This window comes from Neolamprologus multifasciatus, chromosome 2, assembly GCF_963576455.1.
Source record: "Neolamprologus multifasciatus chromosome 2, fNeoMul1.2, whole genome shotgun sequence".
NCBI lineage: Eukaryota > Metazoa > Chordata > Actinopteri > Cichliformes > Cichlidae > Neolamprologus > Neolamprologus multifasciatus.
In genome coordinates this window covers 4,370,998-4,397,067 of record NC_140440.1, presented here as the reverse complement: position 1 = coordinate 4,397,067, position 26,070 = coordinate 4,370,998, and the positions used below count along the sequence as shown (strand labels likewise).

The window sequence follows — 26,070 nt, the reverse complement described above, 5'->3', positions numbered from 1 at the left end:
TTACATAAGAGAACAGTTGACAAGCTCCCACCTTGTTGAAAGGTGTAGATGTACTCCTGTCCCATCGAACTCTCAAACTTTGATGATGTGAGGGTACACCACAATATTGTAACTTAATAATGATTAACATGGTCAAAAGCTTCTGATGCACCAGAAAAGCACATAAACACGTTTTGGCTGTTGTACTTGGAAACAAATTCCTTCAGAAACTAAATTGATTGCCACTAGTTGTCATGTGTTCTCAAAGCCCATCCAAAAGAATTCAAATACCTTTGACTGAGCACCAAAAGACCAGTTGGAGTCATATAGGATGCGATGCATTAACAATCTAGAAAAACATAATGCAAGTAACACTGAGATTCTTCTGTTGGCAAACTTCAGATGTTCAGCTGTTATCCCGTCAGGGCCACAAGCTTTATTCACTGCCAAGTTCTCAAGAGCATTCTCACTTCATCCAGCCCAATAACAACACCCCCATTGTTAGAAAATACAGTAAAGAAGCCAAAAACACACCGTGTGCAATTCTAGCTTGAAAATCTGTTTGTTTTGACTCTTTAAGTAGTCTTTGGGAATCATTCTCCAGGCCTCCCGAAGGACATTCAGAGCTCTACTTTGGATGTTTCTGCATTCTGTTGTGTTCACCGTCAGGATGATCCCACACTGCTTTAGTAATGGGTAGGCCAATCCATGACTGATCTCTTTTCATACCTCCTGCCATACCTGCACATGTTCACCCTATTTTATTTCCTTAAAAATGACTTCTTGATAGCCACCTGTCCACTGATAACATTAACAATAATACTTCAGCAAACTCAGCTTCCTATTTCTTAAAGACATGACTTTCAGATACTTTTCATGATCTGTTTGATGAATTCATCTGCTTGAATTAGGGCTGCTCAATTAATCGAATTTTAACCTCAATTACAATCTGGGCTTTCAACGATCATTAAAAATGACTGAGCCAATTATTAGCCCCTCCCTCGTGCTTTACTCTCGCGCTGCTCCGTGTGGCAAATCGAGCACACCTCTCTGCATTTAAAACACGTGTCAGAACAATTAAGAGCAGCGGTCCCCAATGTTTTTTGCGCCACGGACCGGTTTATGCCCGACAATATTTTCATGGACCGGCCTTTAACCCTTTAAAACCGGTCGGAGCGGGCAGGCTCTGTTTTGCGTAACTATTTTTAAATCCCGGTAGCTCTGCAACCACGTGAGCTAGCGCAATAATTTTTTTTGCATATGAAACCGGAGGAGTTGTACTTACATCTTATGCCATCAGCTTGTCCTCGGTCACAGTTTCCTTCCACATATAGCTTTGCAAAAACTGCATAAAAAGCGCTTGCAGCAACAAAAACATAATATTCCAGAAACACGCTTTGCCGATCCGATCAGCTGTTCATAACACTTCCTACATTGGATTAGACGTCAGCGCGAACTATCGCATGTCCGCCATGACCTGGCCGAAACCGGAAGTGACGTCATTTTCGCGGAAATGTAGTTTTTTACCGTCCAGGCCTCAATGAGCCTATACTTGTGTTTTTAAAAGTTATGTTTGACTTTATGACTTTCTGTGTCGTTTCTGGGATGCTTAGGACTCATATTGCACTGCTGGAAATAGTTTATTTTGATGCATATGCTGTAGTGATGGGTCGTTCGCGAACGAAATGGCTCTTAGAGTCGAATCTTTGAAGTGAACGACGCGAGCCGGCTCCTTATTGGGAGCCGTGAGGTTTTTTTCTTTCTCTCACCCTCTCTCTCGCCCTTTTTTCCGCTAAACTCCGCACATGCGGCCTGTACTTTGCGCTGGGCAGAGGGGGGAGGGGCGTTAGTTACACTCGCAGTAGCACAGGAACAGAGCCAGAGAGAAAGAGAGCGAGGGACAACAACGTCACATTAGAAAGGTATAGTAATCATCCACTATTTTCAGTTGCAGATGATAAAGGATTCAGAAATCATGCAGGCCCATATGACAGAGAATGTGCATCTTCTTTTTGTTTTAATATTTTAATTTATATTTAAATGTGTTGTGGTTTGCAGTGTTTTGTGTTGTTTCACGTTAAATTTGTTTAAAAGGAAAAAGCTGAAAATTTAAATAGTTAAAAGTTTAAAATGTAAATAGTTGTTTTTTTGTATTATATGATTTATTTGTTACATTTTATGTGGAGTGAATAAATAAAGTATATTTATGGTGGACCTTAGAGACAAAGCACGTACAAACTTCAAATCACGTACAAACTCTGACGCACGTACAAACTCCAAAACACGTAAAAACTCAGAAGCACGTACAAACTCAGAAGCACGTACAAAAGACAACAGAAGTGCTCCAGGATGCTAGGGCGCAGTGTTGAGCTTTTGTTACCTAGTGGCTACACAAGCCAGGAAGTATCAACAACCGGATTTGGTGTGTGGTAGTAACAGGTAAATGAACTTTTTTTTTAAATTATTTGAATAAATATGAGTGCTTGTCTATAAATACACAAACAATACACACATGCTTTCAATTGTGTAATTTAAGTGATCTAGGTAGCTCTGTTTTGGAAGTTCAGTAAACGCTAGAAATGTGTTTTGGAGTTTGTGCGTGCTTTTTGGAGTTTGTATATGCTTTAGGGTTTGTACGTGCTTTGTCTCTAGGGGCCATATATAAACATATATAAATAAAACCACTTTTTTTACATTAGTAATTCCTTTTCTGTCTAATTTTATATTATTGTTAATGATTAAATAATTAAAGCAACAAAACAACCTGAAGAGCCGGTTCGGAGCCGAAAGAGCCGGCTCTTTTTAGTGAGAGCCGGATCTATAAAAAGAGCCGGAAATCCCATCACTAATATGCTGCTTTTTTGCAAATTTACATCATAATATTTATTTTCGTTTTTCCTGCAGTGTATAAAAATTGGTGTATTTCAAAAATAAAACTATGAAGGCACTCAAAATAAATTTCCTGTGGTGGGAAACTATTTTGTGCAACTTTTTTGTATTTACAGTTTTGAGGGATAAGCCTCTTAAATTTCTCTAACTAGAAATATATGTTAAAAAAACAAAAACGATTTTCAATTTTTTTGTAGTTTATTGCACTTTTTTGCAATTTATGTAATCACTATGCACTTAATTCATACATATTATTAAAATCTAGGCTGTAATGGTTGTATTGATGTATAGCAACTTGAAATGCTCCCAAAAATGGCACTACAGCATGTAAAAATATAAAGTAAGCTCTGGCGGACTTGGTTCTATGGTAGGTCTTAAAGGGTTAAGGTGTCGCGGATGAATACAACAAAATAAAACTAGTACCGGTACCGAAAAAAAGAAAATTTATTCATAACACACGTGAAAAGACCAAGGAAAACCGAGTAAATGATAACAAAATCACGATGAAAACTGATAAAAACCCTGAAAACTATACATTTCATACCTGAGCCTCAACTCTCGCGGCCCGGTACCAAATGACTCACGGACCGGTACCGGTCCGAGGCCCGGGGGTTGGGGACCGCTGATTAAGAGGACCCGAGGGAAGCTCAGAAAACTAAGCAGAAGTTATTTGGAGAGAAGAGTGACTGCCGTTGGTTGAAAAGAGAGGTAAAAAAAACTTCAGTGTGGAAACATTATGGGTTCGCGGAGTCAGACGTGGATCAAGTAGACATAGTGTGTAAACTTTGCTACAGTGTCGTAGCTGCACCACAGAGCAACACTGCAAAGTTCACTAAACATAGATGTTTACATTTTTCATTTATTTTTTATATTGCAAACATTTGCACTGTTATCAGTATTTGCACACTATTTTATATTATTTTTTGACAATCTTTAAAGTCATTATTCAATACATTGTTATTGTTAAATAAATATCGTCAAATAATCGAGATCTCAATTTCAGTGAAAATAATCGTGATTATCATTTTTGCCATAATCGAGCAACCCTAGCTTGAATGTCTCTTAGGTCAATGATAATTGGCTTAATCAGCAAGAGCAAAGATAATTGCTTTGAAACAGTCACTGGGCTGGACTTCAAATGAATGAAAAAATAGGCAACTTTGAAAGACACAGAAAGGCCAGGGGGCTGTTACTCAAGACCACTTATAAAAATATAAGAAAGTCTGTCTCGTTGAAAGCAAAATATAAAGAAATGAGGATCTTACCCAATATTATATACTAAAAAGCTAACAACAAAATTGAGATTAGCAGATGGACGTGCGGAATCAAGTAGCTAAGGTAGGGTAACCACAGGGTAGAAAGGAGTGAATCTGATATGACAAAAGTGTAAGTAGAAATTGAAAAAGGCAAGCAACATCAGTGCATGACTGAATGGACTGTGACAGGTTGGTGGACAAATGAATTTCTGTCCCTGTGGGCTTTGACATTCATCTTCACATCATAATGAAAGAAAGACAGCAAATACAAGCTAGCAGCACAGTAATACATGACAAACACAGCTTTCAACTCTCACTTCCAAGTAATATCCTGAGGATCAGTAATACAGCGACTTCTGATATATGGTATATGTTGTAAAATTTAAAACTCTACTATATGCATCGGCTCTACTATATATTCTCCACTCGATAGCACCATCACAGTCTAGCTTTTCTGCAAAATCTGTTTCATTTTCTTTTAGCAGTCTTTTTTATTTTCATAAATGAGGTATGAAACATGCATCTTTTGAATTTGTACGATGACCTATATTTCTAGATTTTAAACAGATGGCATCAAGAGGTTTGAGAGTATTAGCATATTCATATTTCACACATTTAAAGTGGACCTGAAACATTTCACATATAAAGGCTAATTTGCACCATGGAGCCCTGCTCTGACTGTGCAGCTGGAGCTAACTAGTTAGCTAGTTAGCTAACTAACTAGTAACAGAACCAATAACTCAGAAGAAAATCACAATACTGTAACTAAAAATCAGTTTCAAGGGATCACTTTTGTTCTGCCTGTGGCTGCCATAATGAATTTTATGTCAAAAAACCAAAGATATACTGTCCACTTTCACTTTTTGTCTCTTTAGCAATAATTAGCCCCTTCTTGTTTTGCTAGCTGTACTGAAACTGGAAAATCCCCTTGTTAGCAGTAATGTGCACTGAGGCGGTTATCCACAAATAGAATAAACCTGGAACAGTGGTGAGCCTTCCAAGCCCACCTACCAAAATTACTCCAAGAGTGCACGATCCAAGAGATCACAAAGAACCCAGAACAACAAAAACAACAAAACAGGGACTGTGCCTGCTTTGCTAAAGAGTAAAAAATGGTTCAGTCAGAGTGAGGAATGCTTCATAGCTTTAAGGTATCACATAAAAATAAACCAAGAGGAAAAGCTGTGAAAGTTTGAAATGTGGAAATGTGTTTTTCTTTAGTACCTCTAATACCTCAAATTGGGCAGTGACCACTTAAATATAAGGCAGTGAATTTCTGTAGCTTGTGCCCATTAGTGTTGGTGTTGATCTCACGCACTCACTTTCGATTCTCAGAAAGACCCCAGAGATGCTTAAACCCCTTCACCTACAGCACACTCCCAGCCTAGAGTGAGAAAGTCACAGTTTTCTTGCTGCTCAGATTGCAGAACTGCAAACTGCCCCTGTGGGAGAATTGCAAGAATTACAATACTGTGCAAAATTTGAGGCGCTTACTGTAAGATGTGTAGATTCATATCAGTGACACAGAGTCATTAGGGAGGCATCTGATCATTCCCAGATTTCATTCTGCAGCAGTGACAATGAGCACAAACATGGAGCCAGTGCCATAAATTACTACATTCAGACAAAATAAAAAACAATGAGAAGGAATCCTGCAACAGATGGCATCCTCCCCCCCCCGATCTAAGCATCACAGCATCGGTCTGAGATTGCATGAAGAGACTGATGACACAGAAGAGCTGTGATGTCTTCTCCAAGACGTTTGAAGCCAGCAGAATTATCCCAATTTCTCTGTTAATAACTAATTGACTGTGGTGTAAAAATGTCCTCTTGTCCCATGAAAAAGTAATGAGCTTGTAAATTACTTTAAGAATTTCCCAATTTATAGAGAATTCAACTCAGTGGTTAACTTGCAAGTAATTTGGCAATATATGGGTCCAAGTATATTAACACGGATACATGTGGTACAACATGGACATGATATTCGTGTATATGTTAGAAGTCTTTTTGGTGTGTGTGTGTGTGTGTGTGTATGTGTGTGTGTGTGTGTGTGTGGGGGGGGGGGGGGTTATAAATATAAAGTTAACCATGAAGCTAGCATGTGGCAGGTAAAAACACAAAACCTGCTTTTCTTCGTCTTTTTATAAGTTGGTTGCATATAAACACTGATGAGTCATACCATTAACATATGGGAAAGAGCTGCTGAAGTTTGGTTAAAGAAAGAGGTGTTGATCAGCAAGCGTAAATAGATGGTCCACTGTTTAATTTATGTGTGAATTGAGTGTTCATCTTTTTTTAGTTATATAACACAAATACAGGTGCATTTCTCCTCAGATAAACGTAGGTTTACATATTCTGCAGTCTTCATGCTCAGAAAGAGCGCCAGATGTCTGCTTTGACAGTGAATATATAAAGTATCCAATGAGGACGCAAAAGCATAAATGGGGAGATTCAAAAGCAAATAAATAATATAAATAGAATAACTGAATTTAATAGACATTAGCTGCTGTGGAGCAACATCGCGATTATACATTTTGCTGAGAGGCTAAGTTGGCAAAGCACATCCTTGCAAGGTTAAATAGCTGGACCACTGTTTAATTTATGTGTTCCTTCTGAATCTAATGCTTGGCAACTAGCCAGTATCTACTTTCCTTCATTTCTAGTTATATAACAGAAATCCAGGTGCATTTTTCCTCAGATATCCATTTTAATGTATATTCTGCAGTTACAAACAGTCTAGAGTGACTAACGGTAATTTTATGATGGCACATATCAGATGTTGCCGTGAAGGTCAGCAGGGTTGGTACATTTTTTACCAATTAGCAAAACAGAATGAGTTGAGTTGGGACATTAAACAGGACTCGAATGCAGCATTACTTTGTAGACGCAGGTGGGCGTGCAGAGTAAATGTGCGATTATTGACCTCTGTGACCCATTTGTGCCGTTCAGCTATCACGATTCAAAAACATAATGCAAACTCTCGAACTCGGGGTAATGTATGCCATGCTTAAATCCAGATACAAAAGTGTTTTATGAAAGCAGCTCTTTACTGTTCGCTGCGTGGGAGGCCATATTGGAGAAAATATACCTGACCTGAGGAAGGAAGTAAAGGGCTGCCGAATGATAAGTTGGGGGAAAAAAGACCTATTCCTGAAAAGCTGTGGGAAAAAACAGTGGGTGTTAATGAAAACACTTACTCTTACACCTTTTTCTTTTCCCATTTCCTTGAGTTCCCTACCCACTGCTTTTTTAAAACCCATCTCACCTTTTTATAAAGTAACATTAGGGCAAAAAAAACTTCATCAGCTCCAGCATCCATCTGTTCCTTCTCCCTTTATCCCTCTTTCACTTTCCATACCTTCCTCTTTTTCTTCCCTCTCCATTTCTACCCTTTACAATTTTAGACTTTTTGCTTTGATAGCAGCGTTGCACATTCCTCATTCTGCCACCTATATTCCAGAGGTCATCACCTGGAGCTTTTCCAGTAGTCTTGAAGGAGTTCCCACACACGCATAGCATTTGTTAGCTGCTTACAATCATGCTCATCCCAAACCATCTCAGTTGGGATTTTGTCAGTGATTGCAAAGGTCATGTGATGTTACCATATAAAGGCGCATGCTTCTTTCGTCTCGATGAAAAACAAAAGGTGGTCCCTGTAACGGAAACTGCATGGGGCGATCGTGGCTCAAGAGTTGGCAGTTTGTCTTGTAATCGGAAGGTCAGGGCAGCTATTGCTACAACTGTAGCTGCCTCCACCAGTGAGTGAATGAATAGTGGAAAGTGCTTTGAGGGTCTCAAAAAGCCCTATATAAATGCAATCCATTATTACTATTTGGACACCTGTAAGTCCGTTCCTTTCAGTCTCTGGGTGTTAGCAGTTTTCCTTTTCTGGGTCTCTCTTAGTTCCATCATGAAGACCTTATTCACACAGCCTCCTGTGTGAGCACTGGTGTGGACTCTCATCTTTTCAGTAATACACAATTAATTCAGAATCAGATCACCATGAAAGTTGCCCAAACCTCTCCTTCTTCCCTAATTTGGTGATTTTTGAAACTATAAGAATCTTTAAGTCTTGTATGTATTCAGAGTAAGACATACTTCAGTGCACATTCTTTCACCCTCAACATGACCAAAAGGTTTAAGTGTCAGAGAACTTTAGAGCTCATATTTGAAGATTGTGAGAGTCCCTTGCTTCTTCCAATGTGAAGATAAATTAGAAATCGGTGCCTAGAATCATTCTGATTCTACAAGTGAATCTGAAGATTTGGGTGGTGCAAAATATGCTGTCAATGGCTGCAACAGGTTTTTCTCGTCATACAACCTGTGACAGTAGTTTCTCAAAACAAAACTCACAAAACTGACACTACGTTAACATATTAATGTTATTGAAGATATTGGCTTACAGTGTGTGGGGAGAGTGAATTAGCTTATAAACAGCTAAACTGATGATGGCATAGAAATAAAAGGGTTATTTTTGTTCTTTATTGCCAATTAAAATCAGAGCTGATATTAACACAAGCTGTTAATAAATAATGAATACACCTTAACAAAGGTGATCGAGCTGATGTCAGTTTCTTTCTTTGTACGTTGGGTCAGAGGTGTGACCAAACCCACCTTCACCACCTCAGGAACATGACTGGCAACCATCGATCGCTGCCCCACTTAAAAAGTCAAGAGCCAGTTCACATAACTGCTTTTTTAAAGGTGAGGCCTTTGGTCCAATCGGAGGTGAGCGTGTGATCCATCTCATCTCATGTCGCCTTTGGCTCTCCATCACAGCACAGAAACAAGGAGGAAGAACATTTTAAAACATTTCCTGCTCTCTCCAGGCTGTTGCAGCGATGGTTTTCATCAATACCAATCTCTGCTTTCAATCCAGCAAAGTGAAGATGAACATTTTCTTTGCACTTTTTGAACAGCGGCACAAAACCTACCTTTTGTGTCGGCTATTTTGTTCAGACTCGGATCACCCTAACGCTGACAATTCCTCATTTCCTAACTTATATCCACACTGCCTCCTTAAACCCTTCTTTTCCTTTTTCTGCCGTTTACTGTCAATTATTTATTCCTTTTCCAATTTTTCATATTTTACTCACCTTTCATTGTTTCCTTTTCAAAACAAATCCATGTCCTTACCTTCTTTATGTCCTTAATATTCTGCTTAACTGAAACAGCTGGACATCAAACCACCAACACTGGGACCACTGAACAAACCCGTTCGATACCAACGTGCCAGGGTCTGCTGAAGGCCCTGAACATTCACAGACGCGCTGTGAACCGCAGAGCCATATTTCCTCCCTGCTGTGAGAATAATTGAGAGTAAACACAGAGCTGAAGTGAACGAGTTGCTTCCTCAGCCTGTTGAACATTTGCATCATTTGAAAAATGACAGGAGGAGGTGAACTGTAATCTTCAGGACAAACTGGACTCCTTTCCAATTTCCACCTCCCCTTCCTTATCCTCCGAGTGTAACATTAGGTTGTGTAGCTGTCTGCTCTGATATATTGTTGCAGCAGCCGATGGTCGGGGCTTCCCCTGACTGATTCTTTATGCCGACCGAACAGCAGCTAATCTTGGCGGGAATGCAGCGGGGCTCCTCATCAGGCAGACAGCAACTGTAAACAGTGCTGATTGATTACCGCCTGGAGTGTATTTCCCCCCACTCCTGCAGGACTCGCAGTGTTGTTGCATGTTGTTTGACTGTCACGCCACACTAATGCTGGCATATCATTAACAATAAGATGGCATGTTTTTTTCTCGAGGATGCAGTGATGAGAGCGGCTCTCTGTCCGAGTCTCTTAAGGCACCCGCTTTTATCCCATTAACAGCTGACATGACGCTGCATCTACTTCAGATTAGCGTGACAAACCCTTTCCTGTGGCCAATCGGGAGCACTGGAAGGCTAATACCAAATGTGACTTTATTCTGTTTGCCGCTTGAACAATTTGTGATTAGAAGGAGGCGGCAGCCACAAGGGGCACTAATACGCTGCCGCTCCTCGAGAAGTTACTGCAGACGGCTGGGTAAAAGTGACACTAATTCATGACCAGCCGCTGCCTTGGAGCACTTATGACTGCACGCCCCCCTCACAGGCTGCTCCTTAATCCTCCAAACATCCCTCCCACTGAGCTGGATTCAGACACCGACGGCCCATCGGGGGCCACGGATGTGACCGGTGCTCTGATCCCGAAGTGTTTTATCACAAATCTATCAGCTCTCACTTCATACTGCATCAGATTAGATAAGAGCAGATCCACTTTATTTCGGCCTGCAGGGAAATTCATCTTCAGCACGAAAAGCGCAGCGGCAACGAGGACGTGACAGAAAGTCATAAAGCACCCAAACACGGCATAAACACAGCGTGAAATATAAAACTCATCACAGCCAGTCTGTTATGTTCCTGTAAAACATCACACACACATCAAAGGAGTAACTGGTGCTCTGCATACGAGGAAAACACAGATTTTCTCTCACCTAGGTCTTGGCTTTAAAAACTGTAAAAAAGAAGTCAAGTATTTCCTTTCATTTCCTTTTCTTCTTCCTGTTTTCTTTCTTCATTTTACCAGCGCTTCCTTTTACTGTAATCATTTTTCTTTCCCTAGCCCATTTCTTTTCCTCCAGCTTCCTTTCATTCAATGATTTCATCTTTCATTTCTTTCTGACTGCCTTCATGTTTCTATGCTACCTTTTTGCTCTACATTTCATCTCTCCCTTACCTATCCACTGCACCTTCTTCTTACTTTTCTCCCTCCATTTTCCTGCCTAGTTTTTTAATTTACTTTCTCTTTTAATTTTTTAAACCTTCCTACTTCCTTCTTCTTTCCTACCACCTTCATGTGTTATTTAGCTCAGAATGTTTAATCTCATACAAACATAACACATTGTCTCTACCAGCTAACCATCAGTGTGCTTTTGTGTGAGGAAAAATGTGCTTTGCAAATATTTCAGACTTTTAGAATCTGAGCTGCTCTAAAGTGGCTGAAACCTTTTGACAGAACTGCACAGCTAACATTCAGTGTCACTTCTGATCCAAATGAGTCTCCTTTGAGCTTCAGAAGGAGAAATTTCATTCCAAAGTATATTATACTTTCATGCCATCTTCCAATTTCCTTTGACAGCTCAGCTGTTGACATTTACTTACAAATTCTGGGTAATTTTCTTTTTATGGGAGTTTTAGTTTTCTTCTTGTGTACCTAAGTTAAATACGACAAACTGAAAACTGACTGTTCCATTTGTTTGGAGTACAACACTGCACAGGTGCTTCAGAGTTATTGGTTTACATGTTGTCAAGAATTGTGTCTATTTTATCTTTGGTGTTTGAGCTGCTGCGTGGGAGAGACAGGAAGCAGCAGGAAAGATTGTTCAGTTGTTGGAGTGATGTGTGTTTTTCGCTGCTTTACGCAGTACGAAAACAGACAGTTCGACACCCGTGTGCGATGATATGATGTGTCTGTCTGTCAGCGAACATGACGAGCCCCTGACAGATGTCAGTAAACACACAAAGACTGGCACTGATGGAGGGAAATATCTTTTAATGCTTCTTATAGCTATTATTATTCGCAGAGTAATTATCTATTTTTGTTTTTATCTCTGGTCCATTTCAATATGCTACAGAGTAGCGCTGTTTCAGGGCCGTGATTAGGGATTATACGGCCATATTTTAAGGCTCAAATGACCCCGATTGCATGCAAGAGTGAAAATTAAAAACATTATTTGGTCACACATTAGAGTGACTCTAAATTGGCAGAATGTATTCACTCCTGTTAGTGCCAGCAAATCAGTCATTACCTTCTCTATGTCCTCGCTCTCTCTTATTAGGTAAAAAACATTCATATAGACACTTACTGAGGTTGGCCAGCATCACCTCAGCACCTGCTGTCCTGCATGTTTTCAGTTTAGAAGGAGTGCAAAATGACAATGACTGACATAGACGAGCGTAAATTAATGTAAACTGAAATATATCATTTTGTTTAACTCATATATATATATATATATATATATATATATATATATGGTGAATTGAGTGAATTGAGTTTGAAATGAAGTTAAAGCTAGACTGGCTGAACAGGTTTGCTTGAAACATTTTGTAAAAACCCATAAGAGATGATGGGTGAAGTCAGTAGGGTGTCTCTGAGAGACAAAACAAAACATAACAAAATCTTTCCCAGCATTTACAATCACAGCGAGCGACGTTATTTGTGCGCCAGCTGCCTGTACAATAGTAGTAAAAGCCATGCTATATTTTTAGGTGCTGTTCAGAGCTACATCCCCTACATTTTGGCCACAGAATGGAGGATCGGTCATCTAAAAAAATGCATCCTTTGATGTCAGTACTTTGACACACCTGCTGTAGAATTTTATACAAGGAAAAGGGTCCGGCTGAATAAATCCTGAGACATTCACAGAACAGAGAGAAGACCTCCCTTTGTGTTTATTTTTCACGATTTAAAACAACAACAATAAAGGATGCTCACCCCAGTGCATCAAGGCACTGATAACCTGATATGACTGTGTGTATCTCTGAGATTCTTGCGACAGATCAGCAGTAATGTGGTGGAACGAGAACAGGCTTGAGCATAACGCAGTAATAAACATCTGGACCGAGTCTGCATGTTCTCCCTGTGCCTCCATAAGTTTCCGCCCACACTCCAAAGACATGTCTGTTAGGCTAATTGGTGAAGTAGCTGTACATGCTAGCGTGCATTGACCCATGATGGACTGGCGACCTGTTGAGGGTGTACACCGCCTTTGGCCCTATTACAGTTCAGATGGCCTCTAACTCCTCCTGCAACATCCCACAGTTAGGAAAAGAGACGGATGGATGGACGAACAAAAAGATACTACCAAACTACTGCTGTTACTTCTTCTTATACAGTTGTGCTATTTCTGCTACTTAAACTGCTGATTTTGTTGAGTGCAAGTCTTTGTGTTGCTGTAAAATTAGTTGCAGCTCTCACTGTGTGTTTGTGAAATTGCCTTTGATTACAGAGCTTCATTACATTTCATTACAGAAGCTGATGCTCTCTACAGTACATTAAAAACTCAAGCAGCCTCAACTTTTGAGGATGTGGGGTATTAGCGCTGACTGCCGTCTCCACATCTCCATTCACAAGTTGTTTTTATTGTCTTTATTGTCAATTACAGAGGCACTCTGTGTGTTAGTTACAGCTTTATGGCTGCCTTTAAACTCTGTATTGGTGCAGTCCAATAGGCTGCTCAATGAATTATGGGTGTAATATTGAAGGCATTTTCAGAGTTTCCTTTGGAGAGCAGTTTCAATCATTTCTCAGCTGCTGAGTGTCATCAGATTGAACAGTAAAATCACGGTTACAAAATGCCAGTGTAATGTATGAGAGTTTTCTTCATGTTTACACTCCCCGTGACCCGAGGAGTGTCTGATCGCATCTGTGAGTGTAGAAGTGTTTAACATTTCAAAGTCCATCAGTTAGAGGTTGGAAAGCCACGTGCAACCTTTGAAAGCAGCCTGACCTGACACAGCAACACGTTCTCACTCCCAAAGCGTCACATTTTAGGCTAGGTGACAAATCGTCAACATATTACGTTTTCGGCTACCCACCACGTTCCTAAATGACGACCTCGGAAAAATGAGGAAATATGAGAACCGTATGGACTCAAACTACACATGTTCGCTCTTTTTCTTCAAATCGCTTAGAAACACGCTATTTAACATAATTAAAGTCATGGTTAAGGTCAGGAAAAAGGTTATGGTTAGGGCTAGGGATAAGGTTAGGTTTAGGGCTGGAATACAGGGCTGGAACGTCTATTACCGCGGGAGTGTCATTGCACTGGATTTCGGCCATAACCCGCCACGTACCATAAGCACGCCGAAGGTCTCCTTTCGCATTCCTCAGGAACGCAGAAGGACGTGACAAAACGTCAGCATGTTACGCCTCGGGAGTGAGAACGGGCTCGACACAGATATGATGGTGTCTGTTCTGTTTGACGCCCAGTGTGACCATGAAGTGGAACACAGATATCTTTATCTGTGTATGTCTCTTGAATAAGGCTTGCTTGTTGTTCCTAGAGTATTTAAAAGTAGAACGGGAGGAAGAGCCTTCAGTTTTCAGGCGCCTCTTCTATAGAACCAGCTTCCAGTTTGGATTCAGGAGACAGACACTATCTATGCTTTTAAGATTAGGCTTCAGACTTGTTGGGTTTTTCTCAACAGAAAAGGCTAACTTGGTTATCATTTTGCAGAAAAAAAGAGACTGCTAAAAATAAAAACATAAGAGGTTTTTGCACAAAGTTTGTGTTCTCCATTCTTTAAGCACCGTTTAAGCACCGGCACCGTTTCAAAAGTACCGGTTTGGCACCGGTATCGGAGAAAACCTAAACGATACCCATCCCTAGTCCTAAGTCACGGTTTCCTTCCACATATAGCTTTGCAAAAACTGCATAAAAAGCTCTTGCACTAACAAAAACCCAATATTCCAGAAACACGCTTTGCCGATCCGATGACCTGTTCATAACACTTCCTACGTTGGCATAGACGTTAGCGCGAACGATTGCATGTCCACCATTACTCTCCCAAAACCGGAAGTGACGTCATTTTCGCGGAAAATGTAGTTTTTTACCTTCAGGGCCTAATGAGCCTATACTGGTGTTTTTAAAAGTCATTTTTGACTTCATGCTTTTCTGAATAGTTTCTGGGATGCTTAGAACTCAAAATGCACTGATGGAAATAGTTTATTTTTATGCACATGTTTTTTTTGTTTTTTTTTTGTGCAAATTTGCATTTTAATATTTATTTTCGTTTTTCCTCTAGGACATAAAAATTGGTGTATTTCAAAAATAAAACTATGAAGACACTCAAAATACATTTCCTGTTGGAAACTATTTTGTACTTTTTTTGTATTTACAGTTTTGAGGGATAAACCTCTGAAATTTCTCTAACTAGAAATTAATGTAAAAAAAACAAAACAATTTTCTATTTGTTTGTAGTTTATTGCACTTTTTTGCAATTTATCTCGTTATTATGGACTTAATGCATACATATTATTACAATTTGGGCTATAACAGTTGTATGATGTATAACAACTTGAAATGCTCCCCAAAATGGCACTACAGCATGTAAAAATATAAAGATTAGCTCTGGTGGACTTGGTTCCATGGTAGGTCTTAAAGGGTTAATAGACCTCTCTGCATTGAATCATACTTGTTATTAATCTCTGTCTCTCTTCCCCATCATGTCTTTTATCCTGTCTTCCTTCTGTCACCCCAACCAGTCGCAGCAGATGGCCCCGCCCCTCCCTGAGCCTGGTTCTGCCGGAGGTTTCTTCCTGTTAAAAGGGAGTTTTTCCTTCCCACTGTCGCCAAAGTGCTTGCTCATAGGGGGTCATATGATTGTTGGGTTTTTCTCTGTATATATTATTCTAGGGTCTATCTTACAATATAAAGTGCCTTCAGGTGACTGTTGTTGTGATTTGGCGCTGTATAAATAAAATTTAATTGAATGACCACAAACGGTGCTTTATTTAGTGCAGCAGTTGGAGTTCTGGAGTTCAACCTGAAGGGGGTTGGGAAGCGTATCTGTAACCGGAAGGTCGCCGGTTCGAACCCTGGGCTCTCTGTCCTGGTCGTTGTGTCTTTGGGCAAGACACTTTACCCTACCGCCTACTGGTGTTGGCCAGAGGGGCCGTTGGCGCGATATGGCAGCCTCGCTTCTGTCAGTCTGCCCCAGGGCAGCTGTGGCTACAACCGTAGCTTGCCTCCACCAGTGTGTGAATGTGAGAGTGAATGAATAGTGGCATTGTAAAGCGCTTTGGGTGCCTTGAAAAGCGCTATATAAATGCAGTCCATTATTATCATTATTAGCTATTTGATTCACTTTGCAGTTAGCCAGAATTAATCTTTTTTGTTCAACCTGATTTCTTGTATTTGTTAAAAGAGAAATAATTTTGGTAAAACTAAAAGGATGAAACACGAAGTTGAAATGATCCATTCAATTTTTTCCCGGCAGTTTACTCAGAAAGAGTCATTCACTCACCTGTTGCTTAAAAGATGTGTCTGAGCCGTGGTGTGTGTCACCTCATTGTCAGTGCAGTGAACATGCAGCATCTGCCCTGAATCTTCATCTACTTTCTCTGGATGAAATTCAAGTTGAAGTGCTGTTGCTTCATCACTGAACCTTATCACGGTGGATTTATTTTTAATTACTGTAAAAGAAACTATTTTCAGATCTTGATCATGAGACGTTGACTCATTCCTGTTGCAAATCACCCATTTTCAGCCTCGACGGCGACACGGTGACAATGAGCGATGATGCTGCACTCATTACAAGAGTTTCTGCTTTCAGTCGGCTAGACAAATCAGCAGGGAGGGAGACGGGAAGGAGGTGGTGGAGGAGGTCTTTCTAGATGAATGTCTTCTTTTATCGCCGTGGTCAAACTTAAAGGAGAAAGTGACAGACAGGGCTGGTGGCTGCATTTCCCAGCTTTTCTGTGTAATTAGTACTTCATTTAACAGAAATCAAAGTCTGCAGCTTGACATTTAATTTCCTTCTGAGCACTGCTGTCGTTATCAGCTGGATGGAACGAAGGTGGCGGACATTCTGTGTCCTAATGGCCAGCGTAGAGAATAATTCAGCACTGATTACTATGTTCAAGTTTATTTTCCCCAATAATGTCATCAGTTTTTATTTTTTAATACATGAAAATGAGCACAAACAAAAGATTCTAGAGTTTGGTCAGTTTAAGTGAAATTTAACTTCATATTATTTGTGTAACAAAATGACTCACAAACAGATCTATTTTCTTAACGCGTCCCTGGTGATGATGATGGCTGACAAACGCCACGTGTTGTTCAAACAATAAAATTGGTCTATGTTCTGCACATATTAGAAAAATATTAGAAATATTTTTATGCCTTTCTTTAAGCTTAGTGAATATACATCTGCTAGCATGTCTCTACCTATACCTTCAGTATAAGTAGTGGACCTATCCTGAAACCAGCCACTGGGAGAGGGTAAAGCTGTTCCTATAAAGTATGCTATTGTGCTATTCATTTGTTTACTATAGAGCAGAGCTTTGTTTTCTTGAGTTACCAAAAGACTTTATCATTCTGCTATTAGACCTTCCTCTTTGCAATTATTTAATTTATTTATTTTGTAAGCTTGGACAACTTGAATCTCAATACCACCAAGACAAAAGAGCTGGTGGTCAACTCCAGAAGGAGGAAGTCTGAGCTACAGCCCATCAGCATCAACAGGTAGTGTGTGGAAAGGGTGTCCAGTTTCAAATTCCTGGGTGTGCACATAGACACAGACATCCAATGGAGCTCAAACACCTTGGCGGTTGAAAAGAAGGCCCAACAGCTGCTGACCGTCTTCTACCATTGCTCCATTGAAAGTGTGCTGACATACTGCATCTGTGTATGGTTCTCCAGCTGCACAGTGGCACACAAACAGGCACTTCAGACGGTCATTAATGTGGCCCAAAATATCATTGGACATCGTCTTCCCTCCCTCGAGGACCTGTACAGCACTCGCTGTCTCAAGAGGGCACGCTGCATCCTACGGGATTGCACACACCCAGGACACCGGGTGTTTAAGCTGCTGCTGTCTGGCAGGAGATTCAGGCTGCTGAGCTTGAGGAAAATCCAACTCAAGGACAGCTTTTACAACAGGGCAATAGCCCTAATCAATACTAACAGCTAAGCTAATAATAATAATGTGCAATAAACATTCACTCATTGTTTTATTTATTTATTAAGTCTGTTTTTGTTTTTTTTGCTCATACCTTTCTTGCACTCTAAAAAAATCCACTTTAACCCTTAGATGCACACGTGGGGTCAAAAATGACCCCACGGGTTGTTTTTCTTCAAAATCTAATATATTCTAATATATTGTAATATATTCATATTCCAGGTATTCCTCATAAAATATGTTTGTAACATGAGGCCATTTGCATTTTTATTTATTTTTTCATCAATTTATAAAAAATGCTGTTTTTGTATCACTACCCCACTCTTCCACAAGTGGGGTCAAAAATAACCCCAAGCAGTTCCTATTGAATCTTCTATGAAACGTTCATTTTTAGCAACTCCGACCGTCCCACTTACACTTCTGATGGATCAAGAATTAATTTTTACACAGTAACATACACTATTTATAGTCAGGGCTGCACATAAGTGGTCCGCAGGTGTGCATTCGCTGTCAAAAGAAAAGTATTCCCGGAAATTCAGAGAATACGCACTTCTTTTGCGGTGGAGGAACACCTAAGTAATTGCTTACGGAGCTTGCTTCTTCAACATCTTTAAGAGTTCTGAACAAATGTCTGTCCTTCTCCAGAACATCTAATGTACGCAAACGAGCGTTCCAACTTCTTATATGGTGCACGTCTTTTATTTTGACAGCAATTGTGCACCTGAGGACCATTTATGTGCACCCCTGTTTATAGTTTCCTGTGCATTTCAAACATTGTCCTTTCTGATGTTTTTTTTTTAATATCTAAAGTAACATGGCTGCTATGAGGCCAGCAAGGATCCCTGTGGCCCTACAAATGATTCAGGACGGATGGGATGAAGAGCCCATCGGAGGCACTGACTCAGAATCTGACATCTAAGATATAGAGTATCCAAACTATTGTCCCCCCTAATGAACAAGGCCAGTCAGATACAGAGGAGTCCTCTGATGAGGAAATGGATATTGAGTCTAACAGAATGAGCCCCTCTTACTGCTCTAGCCACAATATTCTGAATTAGTCGCCCAGGGCTTGCACCTGGGTCTAGTACTGTCTCCCCAATAGATGCATGGAAGATGTTCATTCTGATAATATGATAGAAGAGGTGCTGACATGCACAAACATGGAGGCACAAAGAGCAGCCACAGACAGGGGAAAAGAGTGGAAAAATGTAATCAAACATAAGCTCCTGGCCTTCATTTGACTGACCATTCTTGCAGGAAGTGAGAACTGGGATGTACCAGTTGGTGTGTTTTTGGGAGTCCTCTGCATAACCCATTGTACAAGGCCACTATGTCAATTCACAGATTTAAAGATATTCGCCGTTTCTTGCACTTTGAGGTCAAGAGGACCAGAGCCTACCGACTGAAAACAAACCACATGGCAGCTTTCTGCTACATATGGGGCCTGTTCCTGGTCAACTGCAGGCAGAAATTCATCCCTAGTGATTGTGTTACAGTGGATGAACAACTTGTACCTTTCAGAGGGAAGACCCAGCTTCTGCAGTATATGCAGAGCAAGCATACAAAAGTGATACAAATGATACAAAAACTGCAATTTCTTAAAATTAATGAAAAAATAAATAAAAATGCAAAGGGCCTCATGTCACAAACATGTTTTATGAGGAATACCTCAAATATGAGAATGTTACAACTCTTTGTTTTAAAGATTTTGAAGAATAACAACAGAGTTTATAGCAAAATGCATTGATTTTATTTGGGGTCATTTTTGACCCCACTCGTGGAAGAGTGTAGGTATTGGTAAGTTGTGCATCCAAGGGTTAAGTTGTTTAGTTGTGCTGACGTGGGACAGTTTCCAATTTCGTTGTACTATTGTACAAGGTATGACTGTGCAATGACAATAAAGAGTTATCTTATCGTAAGGGATGGGACAGATGACCCTGAGCTGTCCTTTATCCACGGTACTGTATACAGGTGCCACCTATGAAGCTGGCCTGCAGAAGTAGCACCTTGTTTCTCAGGTGTGTCTCGGTTGGTGTGGGAACACCACTACAGAACACAGACAGGTGGTGGCTGGGTAGAAGGAGATCCGAGCACTTAACACAGATGTGTTAAATTTTAACACACAGCTCAGGGACAACACATTTTGTCTTCATTTTAAAATGTAAAATATTTTTCATCATCATTTTTTTTAATAATCAATTAATTATTATTTTTTTACATACACTGTGTCAAAAGTCACACAAAATGTGTTAAATGTGCCCAACATATTTTTTGTGTCATTTTTGTAACACGTTCTTTCTAAGCGTGTAGTTGGACCACGGCTCCCATGGCTCGGGCTCGAGTAAGAGTAGACGAGGACGCAGTGTGGCTGATTCATGACCTCACAAAACAGAAACAAACCACTGAAGATGACCTGGGAAAAATAAAAAAAGATATTTTCTGTTGCAAAAGTGCAAGAAAAAAAATCTGAAAAAATCAGAAACACTCGAGTCTCCATCCAGCTTTAATCGAAGCTGTAGTTCACCTGCAGCAGAGCGTCTCTTTGTCTGTCTGTGAAAAGTCTTTTTATCAGCTGCCAGCATTCTGCTTTTACTCTCTGCTGTGAGCCTCCGAGTTATTAGATCAGGGACAAGAGTCCACCAGGGGAGTCTGGACTCAGCTGGAAATGAGCAGAATGATCAAACTGAGGATCGGCCGACACACCGTCGCAGTGTGGAGGTTTCGCCACGCTGTGAAACCTGATCTGGTAATTGGAAGGTGGATGAGGGAAAAGGAAGGTTTTGAGATGAAAACTGTATTTATCACATAATCACAAAGGGAAAAAAATACCATGCCTCTGCAATACTAGTTGTCATACATTTACAGGGCACCTGAACAATGCATATTGAATCAATAGATTTAATTAGTGTGCTGAGAAAATACTTATCAAAACAGAACACAATAATCATTATATTTAATGATGAGTTTAGCCAATATATCACTCTGTTTTTTCTATCCTGTATATATTTTTACCAGTTTACTGTTACTTTTGATTAATTTCTGTCTTCTCAGAGAAGTCTGAGGAACTGTGGGACTGACCAGGAACTTATCTGGGATCCACATCTCTCAGTGTGTGACAGGAGAATTTTAGAGCTCCTCTGTGACCCTGAATTGGATAAATGGTTAAGAAAATGGATCAATGCTGTAAATGCAGGGTAATTCTGTAACTGACCTGGTTACATATGTATTTTTGGGAGTTCCTTTCTCAAGGTGCCAAATCTAGGGCGTCAAATATTTGAATCAACTTACTGATGTTTGTGACTCATTATTTAAAAAAGCAAAAAGCAAGTCTTATTTTTTGGGGCTTTATATTGAAATGAACTGACTATGCTTGTGCTTAGAAAACAGTGCAACATTTGGGAATCACATAAAAAACTAACCACACCTACGAGCAGTCTTTAGGCATTATTTTTATTTTACCTCGTTTTGTAAATCGGGCCCTTGGTGCACTATTTGTACAACTTAAACTAAACTACCTGAAACTACCTGAAGGTTAAGGTTCAGCACAAAAATAGCATGACTACTAGTATGTTTGGGCGTTTTATTAGCATTAATGTCACATCGTTGATTTTTCACTGTGTCCTGATATTGGCATTGACCCACAGAGGTCCAGAAATAGAGGTATGCAAAGTTAACGACAGAGTAAAAGACTAAACCCGTGATCTTGAAGGAATTTACCTCTTAGGGAGGGTTTCTTTCTTTTTTTTAAGCAGACAAATGTTAGTTTACATTTAGTGTTTAACATACATCGTCCTGGACATCTCCTTTTCAGGTCATGGAGGGTGTAGAAAATGGGAAGCATTTAGTCAAAACACTAGCATCTAAATTGTCTCTTGGCCACATCGTGGCATACATGACTGGAAGCACCATGGTTCTGTGCAGACCAGAAGCACATTGCCATTAAGCCCACAATAAGCTGGTAAACCACTGTTTTATGGAAAGAACAATGATGGCTACCTCAACTCCAATGATGGGGCTCAAACTAGGAAAAACAGGCCCAGACCAAAAGTTTTGGTCATTTTTTTTATCAAGTAACCAGTGAAAAAGAAAGAGTTGAAGGATCCGGATGAGGTGAAGGCTTCAGCCCCTTGAGATGACCTCTTACCCCCCTGAGACAACCTCACCTGCTCACCCCCGCTCCTCCCCCCAACCTCCTGTTCCTCAGCTGCCACAGAGGGAATCGAACGTCTTAACGCTCCGATAGGCCCTGCTAAGTCATGCAGGAGGGAGGAGACGAGCTGTCAGAAACTCCCATCATCCTCTCTGGAAATACTTTCCCTAGAGGCTGTTGGCTATCCAGTGGGTGGACAAAATAATGGAAACGCTCACCAGATATCAATCCCTTGGATTTCCTTTTGGCTTTAAATTAATTCAATCTTTTTCTAAAAAAACAAAAACAAACTGAGAAATTGGGAAGAAACCCATTTTGAAGAATTTAAAAGTTTTGACAGTCACAGTTAAAGTGAAATATTCAGACCCTGAAAGCTAAGACACTGCATACGTAACTGTAGATTCAGGTGGTCTGAGTGACAAAACATATCAAAGTATTGCAGCAAGTTAAATGCAGAAATGCAGGAAGTTGAACATAAGCAGATATTTAAATAAGGATAAAAAGCACCAGAATGGTAGCTGCAAACAGTTCAGATTGTAAGTAATCATTACAATAAATAATTAGAACTTTTGGAGTCCAGCAGGACTGAAAGTGCTCTGCAAGTCAGACAGCATGCCAAACAGGAACCCTTAAACCTTCACTAGGTGCTCAATACGCACATGGATCTGAAAATAAATGTTAGTGTTTGTTATTGTTCAATAGGGCCTCCTTTGATTTAACAGTTAGCAAAATGCACGCATGGGCTACCTGCATTTTATGGATTCAATAATTATATGCTGCCTTTGCTTGTCTTACAGTTCACTACATTCTTGATCAAATTTTCATTTTTATCAGGTGCTGTTTTGATTCCTGATCTTTGCACTTTCTTGGCCAGGTCACCTTGAAAAAAAGACATTTTAATCTCAAGGAATTTCCTGGTAATAAAGGCTAAATACATACATACATGCAGAGTGCGTAGGTTGGGCTGGTCACTGAATCTGCTCAAACAGAATTATTTGTGAACGGGATCAGAGGAATAACTGTAACAGTCTGTAACATGCTGGAGTGTTTATCTCTGAGTGCTCAGATTCTCGTTTTATTTTATGGTGCTACACACTTTGTAGTTTTAGCTCCTTAGGTATTTGAGTACAGCAGGATCACTAAAACTACAGAAGCCTGTCAACACAAATGGGTTCAGGCATTTGCAGTCAATATAAAAACGTCTTCAAACTATGACATGAGGAGGCGATTACATGCATGATTTTTGCCAAAAATTTTGAAGGCATGTTGCTTCAGATTGTTTAAAGAATCTTCAGGAATAGTTCTTCAGGTTTCTTGAAGGACACCCAAAGCTCTTCTTTGGATGCTGGTTGCCTTTTGTTGTGTCCTGTGTCAAGATGACATCCTACATTGTTTGAGTGTAGGATCTGGTTTGAACAATCCTGACTAATAATTTTCACTTGTCTGTTTTCCTATCTAGGTATGCTTTTACTGGACTGACCGTGCATTTGGGATCACTGCCATGCTGAAAAAATAAGAAGCTGACAATCAGCTGCTTCCAGATGGTACTGAGTGGTGGATCAAAAGTTGATGGTACCTTTCAGCATTCATAATTCTATCAGTTTTTACAAGATCTCCAACACAATGTAGACAGAGACACACAGTACAACGTCAATTCAGGAAATTTTGGGAGCTCCCGAAAATCTCCAGTAATCATTTTAATACTTGTTCTTAAATCAGATTCGCAGAGAGTAGGACTCGTGTGCAGGTGGAATAGCAAATGATGAACATAGCAGCCTAAATGGCAAAGTCTACAACAAGCTCAAAACAGAAATTTAAAGTTTGCAGTGAGGCCAAAAAGAGCAAAGGTTTTTGCTGAGGGATCTTTGGAAGTTTATAAGAGATGATATGTGTGTTTTTAAGCTTATTTTGGAGTTGCAGAAAGTTTCAGCAGTGCAATGATACCAGCCATGACAGTTACTTGTTGAGCCTTCAGGGTTGAATTGGTGGGTTATCTAATATTCAATTCTATAACTTAGCCTTGTCTCAACACCCAGTGTGAATATGACGGAGAGCTTGAACATAACAAGCAGAACCATTACTTTTAAGGGTAAAATAGAACCCTGCATCCTTCATGGTGAAAGACAAAGTGGAGCAAATGAAAGTCAACAGGAGTGTAATGCTGTGTGACTGATACTGGGTTGCTGTCAGCCTGATTCTACTGGGAGAAGTGGGATGATGACAGATGAATTAACGCGCTGACAGCTGGTGTGGAGGGACGGGTAATTGTTGCTGAGAGATGGCGAGTGTTTTCTGTCTCGCGCCACGTTAGACGAGGCCAATCAATCTGAGCTTTTATCTGAAAGCGCCAAACACACCAACTCTGGCGTGTGCGACACAAACCGGCACCGTGTTAGCGGGCGTCACAGAAGTCACGGCTGTTATTCGTGTTATTTAACTGTTGAGGTTGTCACGGGTGAAGCCGGGTGGGTGAGATTTGTTCAGGCAGGTTTTGCCTCTCAGTAGATCACAGCGGAGAGGACAGAAAAGGCACTGACCCAATCGGACATGATTTGCAAATAATTCTCAGCATCTGTCCTCAATGTATATGCCGCAGAGTTGCTGGAAAAAGCCACGAGGCATCATGCAGTGCAGCGTTCCTCTCCGTGTTTTCTTCACTTTTACTTTACAGTGGGCACGTTTTTCTCTTTCAGTAGCCATTCCTTCTTCTCGCTCAGTGTTAATGTTTTCCTTCTGTTTTTTCAGGATGCTGTGAACTTGTGTCCCAGTTCACACCCTGGGTTTGGCATATGAAACAATGTTTTATATGTTATTTTATTCACAGAAAAACATTTAAGCTCTATCAGGAAACTCTCCGCTGCTTTCCCCTCCTCTATTTCTGATCTTTTTTATTCATTTGGCTAACTAGATATGGGAAGCTGGTGCTGTCCTTTTTGTAAAGGTCAGTGTCCTCTGTGTAACTGGGTAAAGAAGTCATAATAAAATGAGTCTTAGAGATTCAGTGTGCCGTGTTTAAGAAAGGCAAATTCTATAGCAATGGTTTGTCTTATACATACCAGTTGTGCAACACAGAAACATGATCCTAAAAATGCAAATGGAAATGCAGCCCAGTTTAATCTTATTATTAAAATCACACTACATAATAAACTCTATAAAAAACCCACCACGGAGTTGTCTCGTTTCACATTTAATGATGCAACATGTCTCAGTTTTTCCCATTCAATCAGTCTACTGTCTTTACAAAGAAACAGGTCAGCCCCTCCCTCCGGTCGTGGATAATGTCTGTACTGATGATTCAGACCTCTGGCTGAGGATAAATTTAGAGTTCAGACAATCACTTTCCATTTATAACAACTTGCAGTAAAATGTTTCTTGGTGCAAAATACAGTGGAAATGTTTGAAAACTGGTGCCGTCTTTCTCTGCTGTTTTCACGATGCAAAGCTGTCCAGTTGGCTTTTAGCATTTTGGGCTACATTTAACACCCAGTCACAAACACAAGAGGTAAAAGACCTTCAGCATTTGGGGCTATTCAAGCAACTTTCAGTTTACTGTTTATAAGACTGGGGAAACCTGCAGTCAGCTGAGACTGAAGAAGTCACTTGGATGAGTGACGAAACGTTTCTCCCACAAAACGCTACGTCCAGATGAACAGAATCAACTTTTGGAGACATTACCATGGTAGTTTTCGTCTCTTTAGATCAGTGGTTCTTAACCTGGGTTCGATCGAACCCTAGGGGTTCGGTGAGTCGGTCTCAGGGGTTTGGGCAGAGCCTCCGCCGTGACATGCACGGCTCATTTTGTGCACCAGTAAAAAACATATCTACGTCTTGAATTTGAAAAAAATCATATTTTATTTTTCACTAAAGAGGGGTTCAATGAATTCGAACAATGAACAATGGGCTGGGAGGTCAGTTCCTTCATCATAATTATGCAAATTCCCATGACCATTGATCAACAACCACTGATCAAAGGCCACTGATCAATGGCCATGAGCACCATTCACAGAGAGTTGGGGAATGGCTGCAATCACAGCATCTACGTCCAGATGAACAGAATCAACTTTTGGAGATTTACGTACTTGGATGAATGAGCATGCATCAAGAGGGGTCACATTAATTCAGTTCAATTTTAT

General features: G+C 40.3%; 1 long non-coding RNA gene across 1 annotated transcript in view; it reads left to right on the top strand.

Moving 5' to 3' along the window:
• The first annotated feature begins 306 nt into the window (after positions 1-306).
• Positions 307-26,070, top strand: part of LOC146523860 (uncharacterized) — a 319,084-nt gene continuing 293,320 nt past the window's right edge. Inside the window, exon 1 of the long non-coding RNA XR_014877248.1 lies at positions 307-1,148. This is a non-coding gene — a long non-coding RNA (uncharacterized LOC146523860). The remainder of the gene's footprint in view (positions 1,149-26,070) is intronic.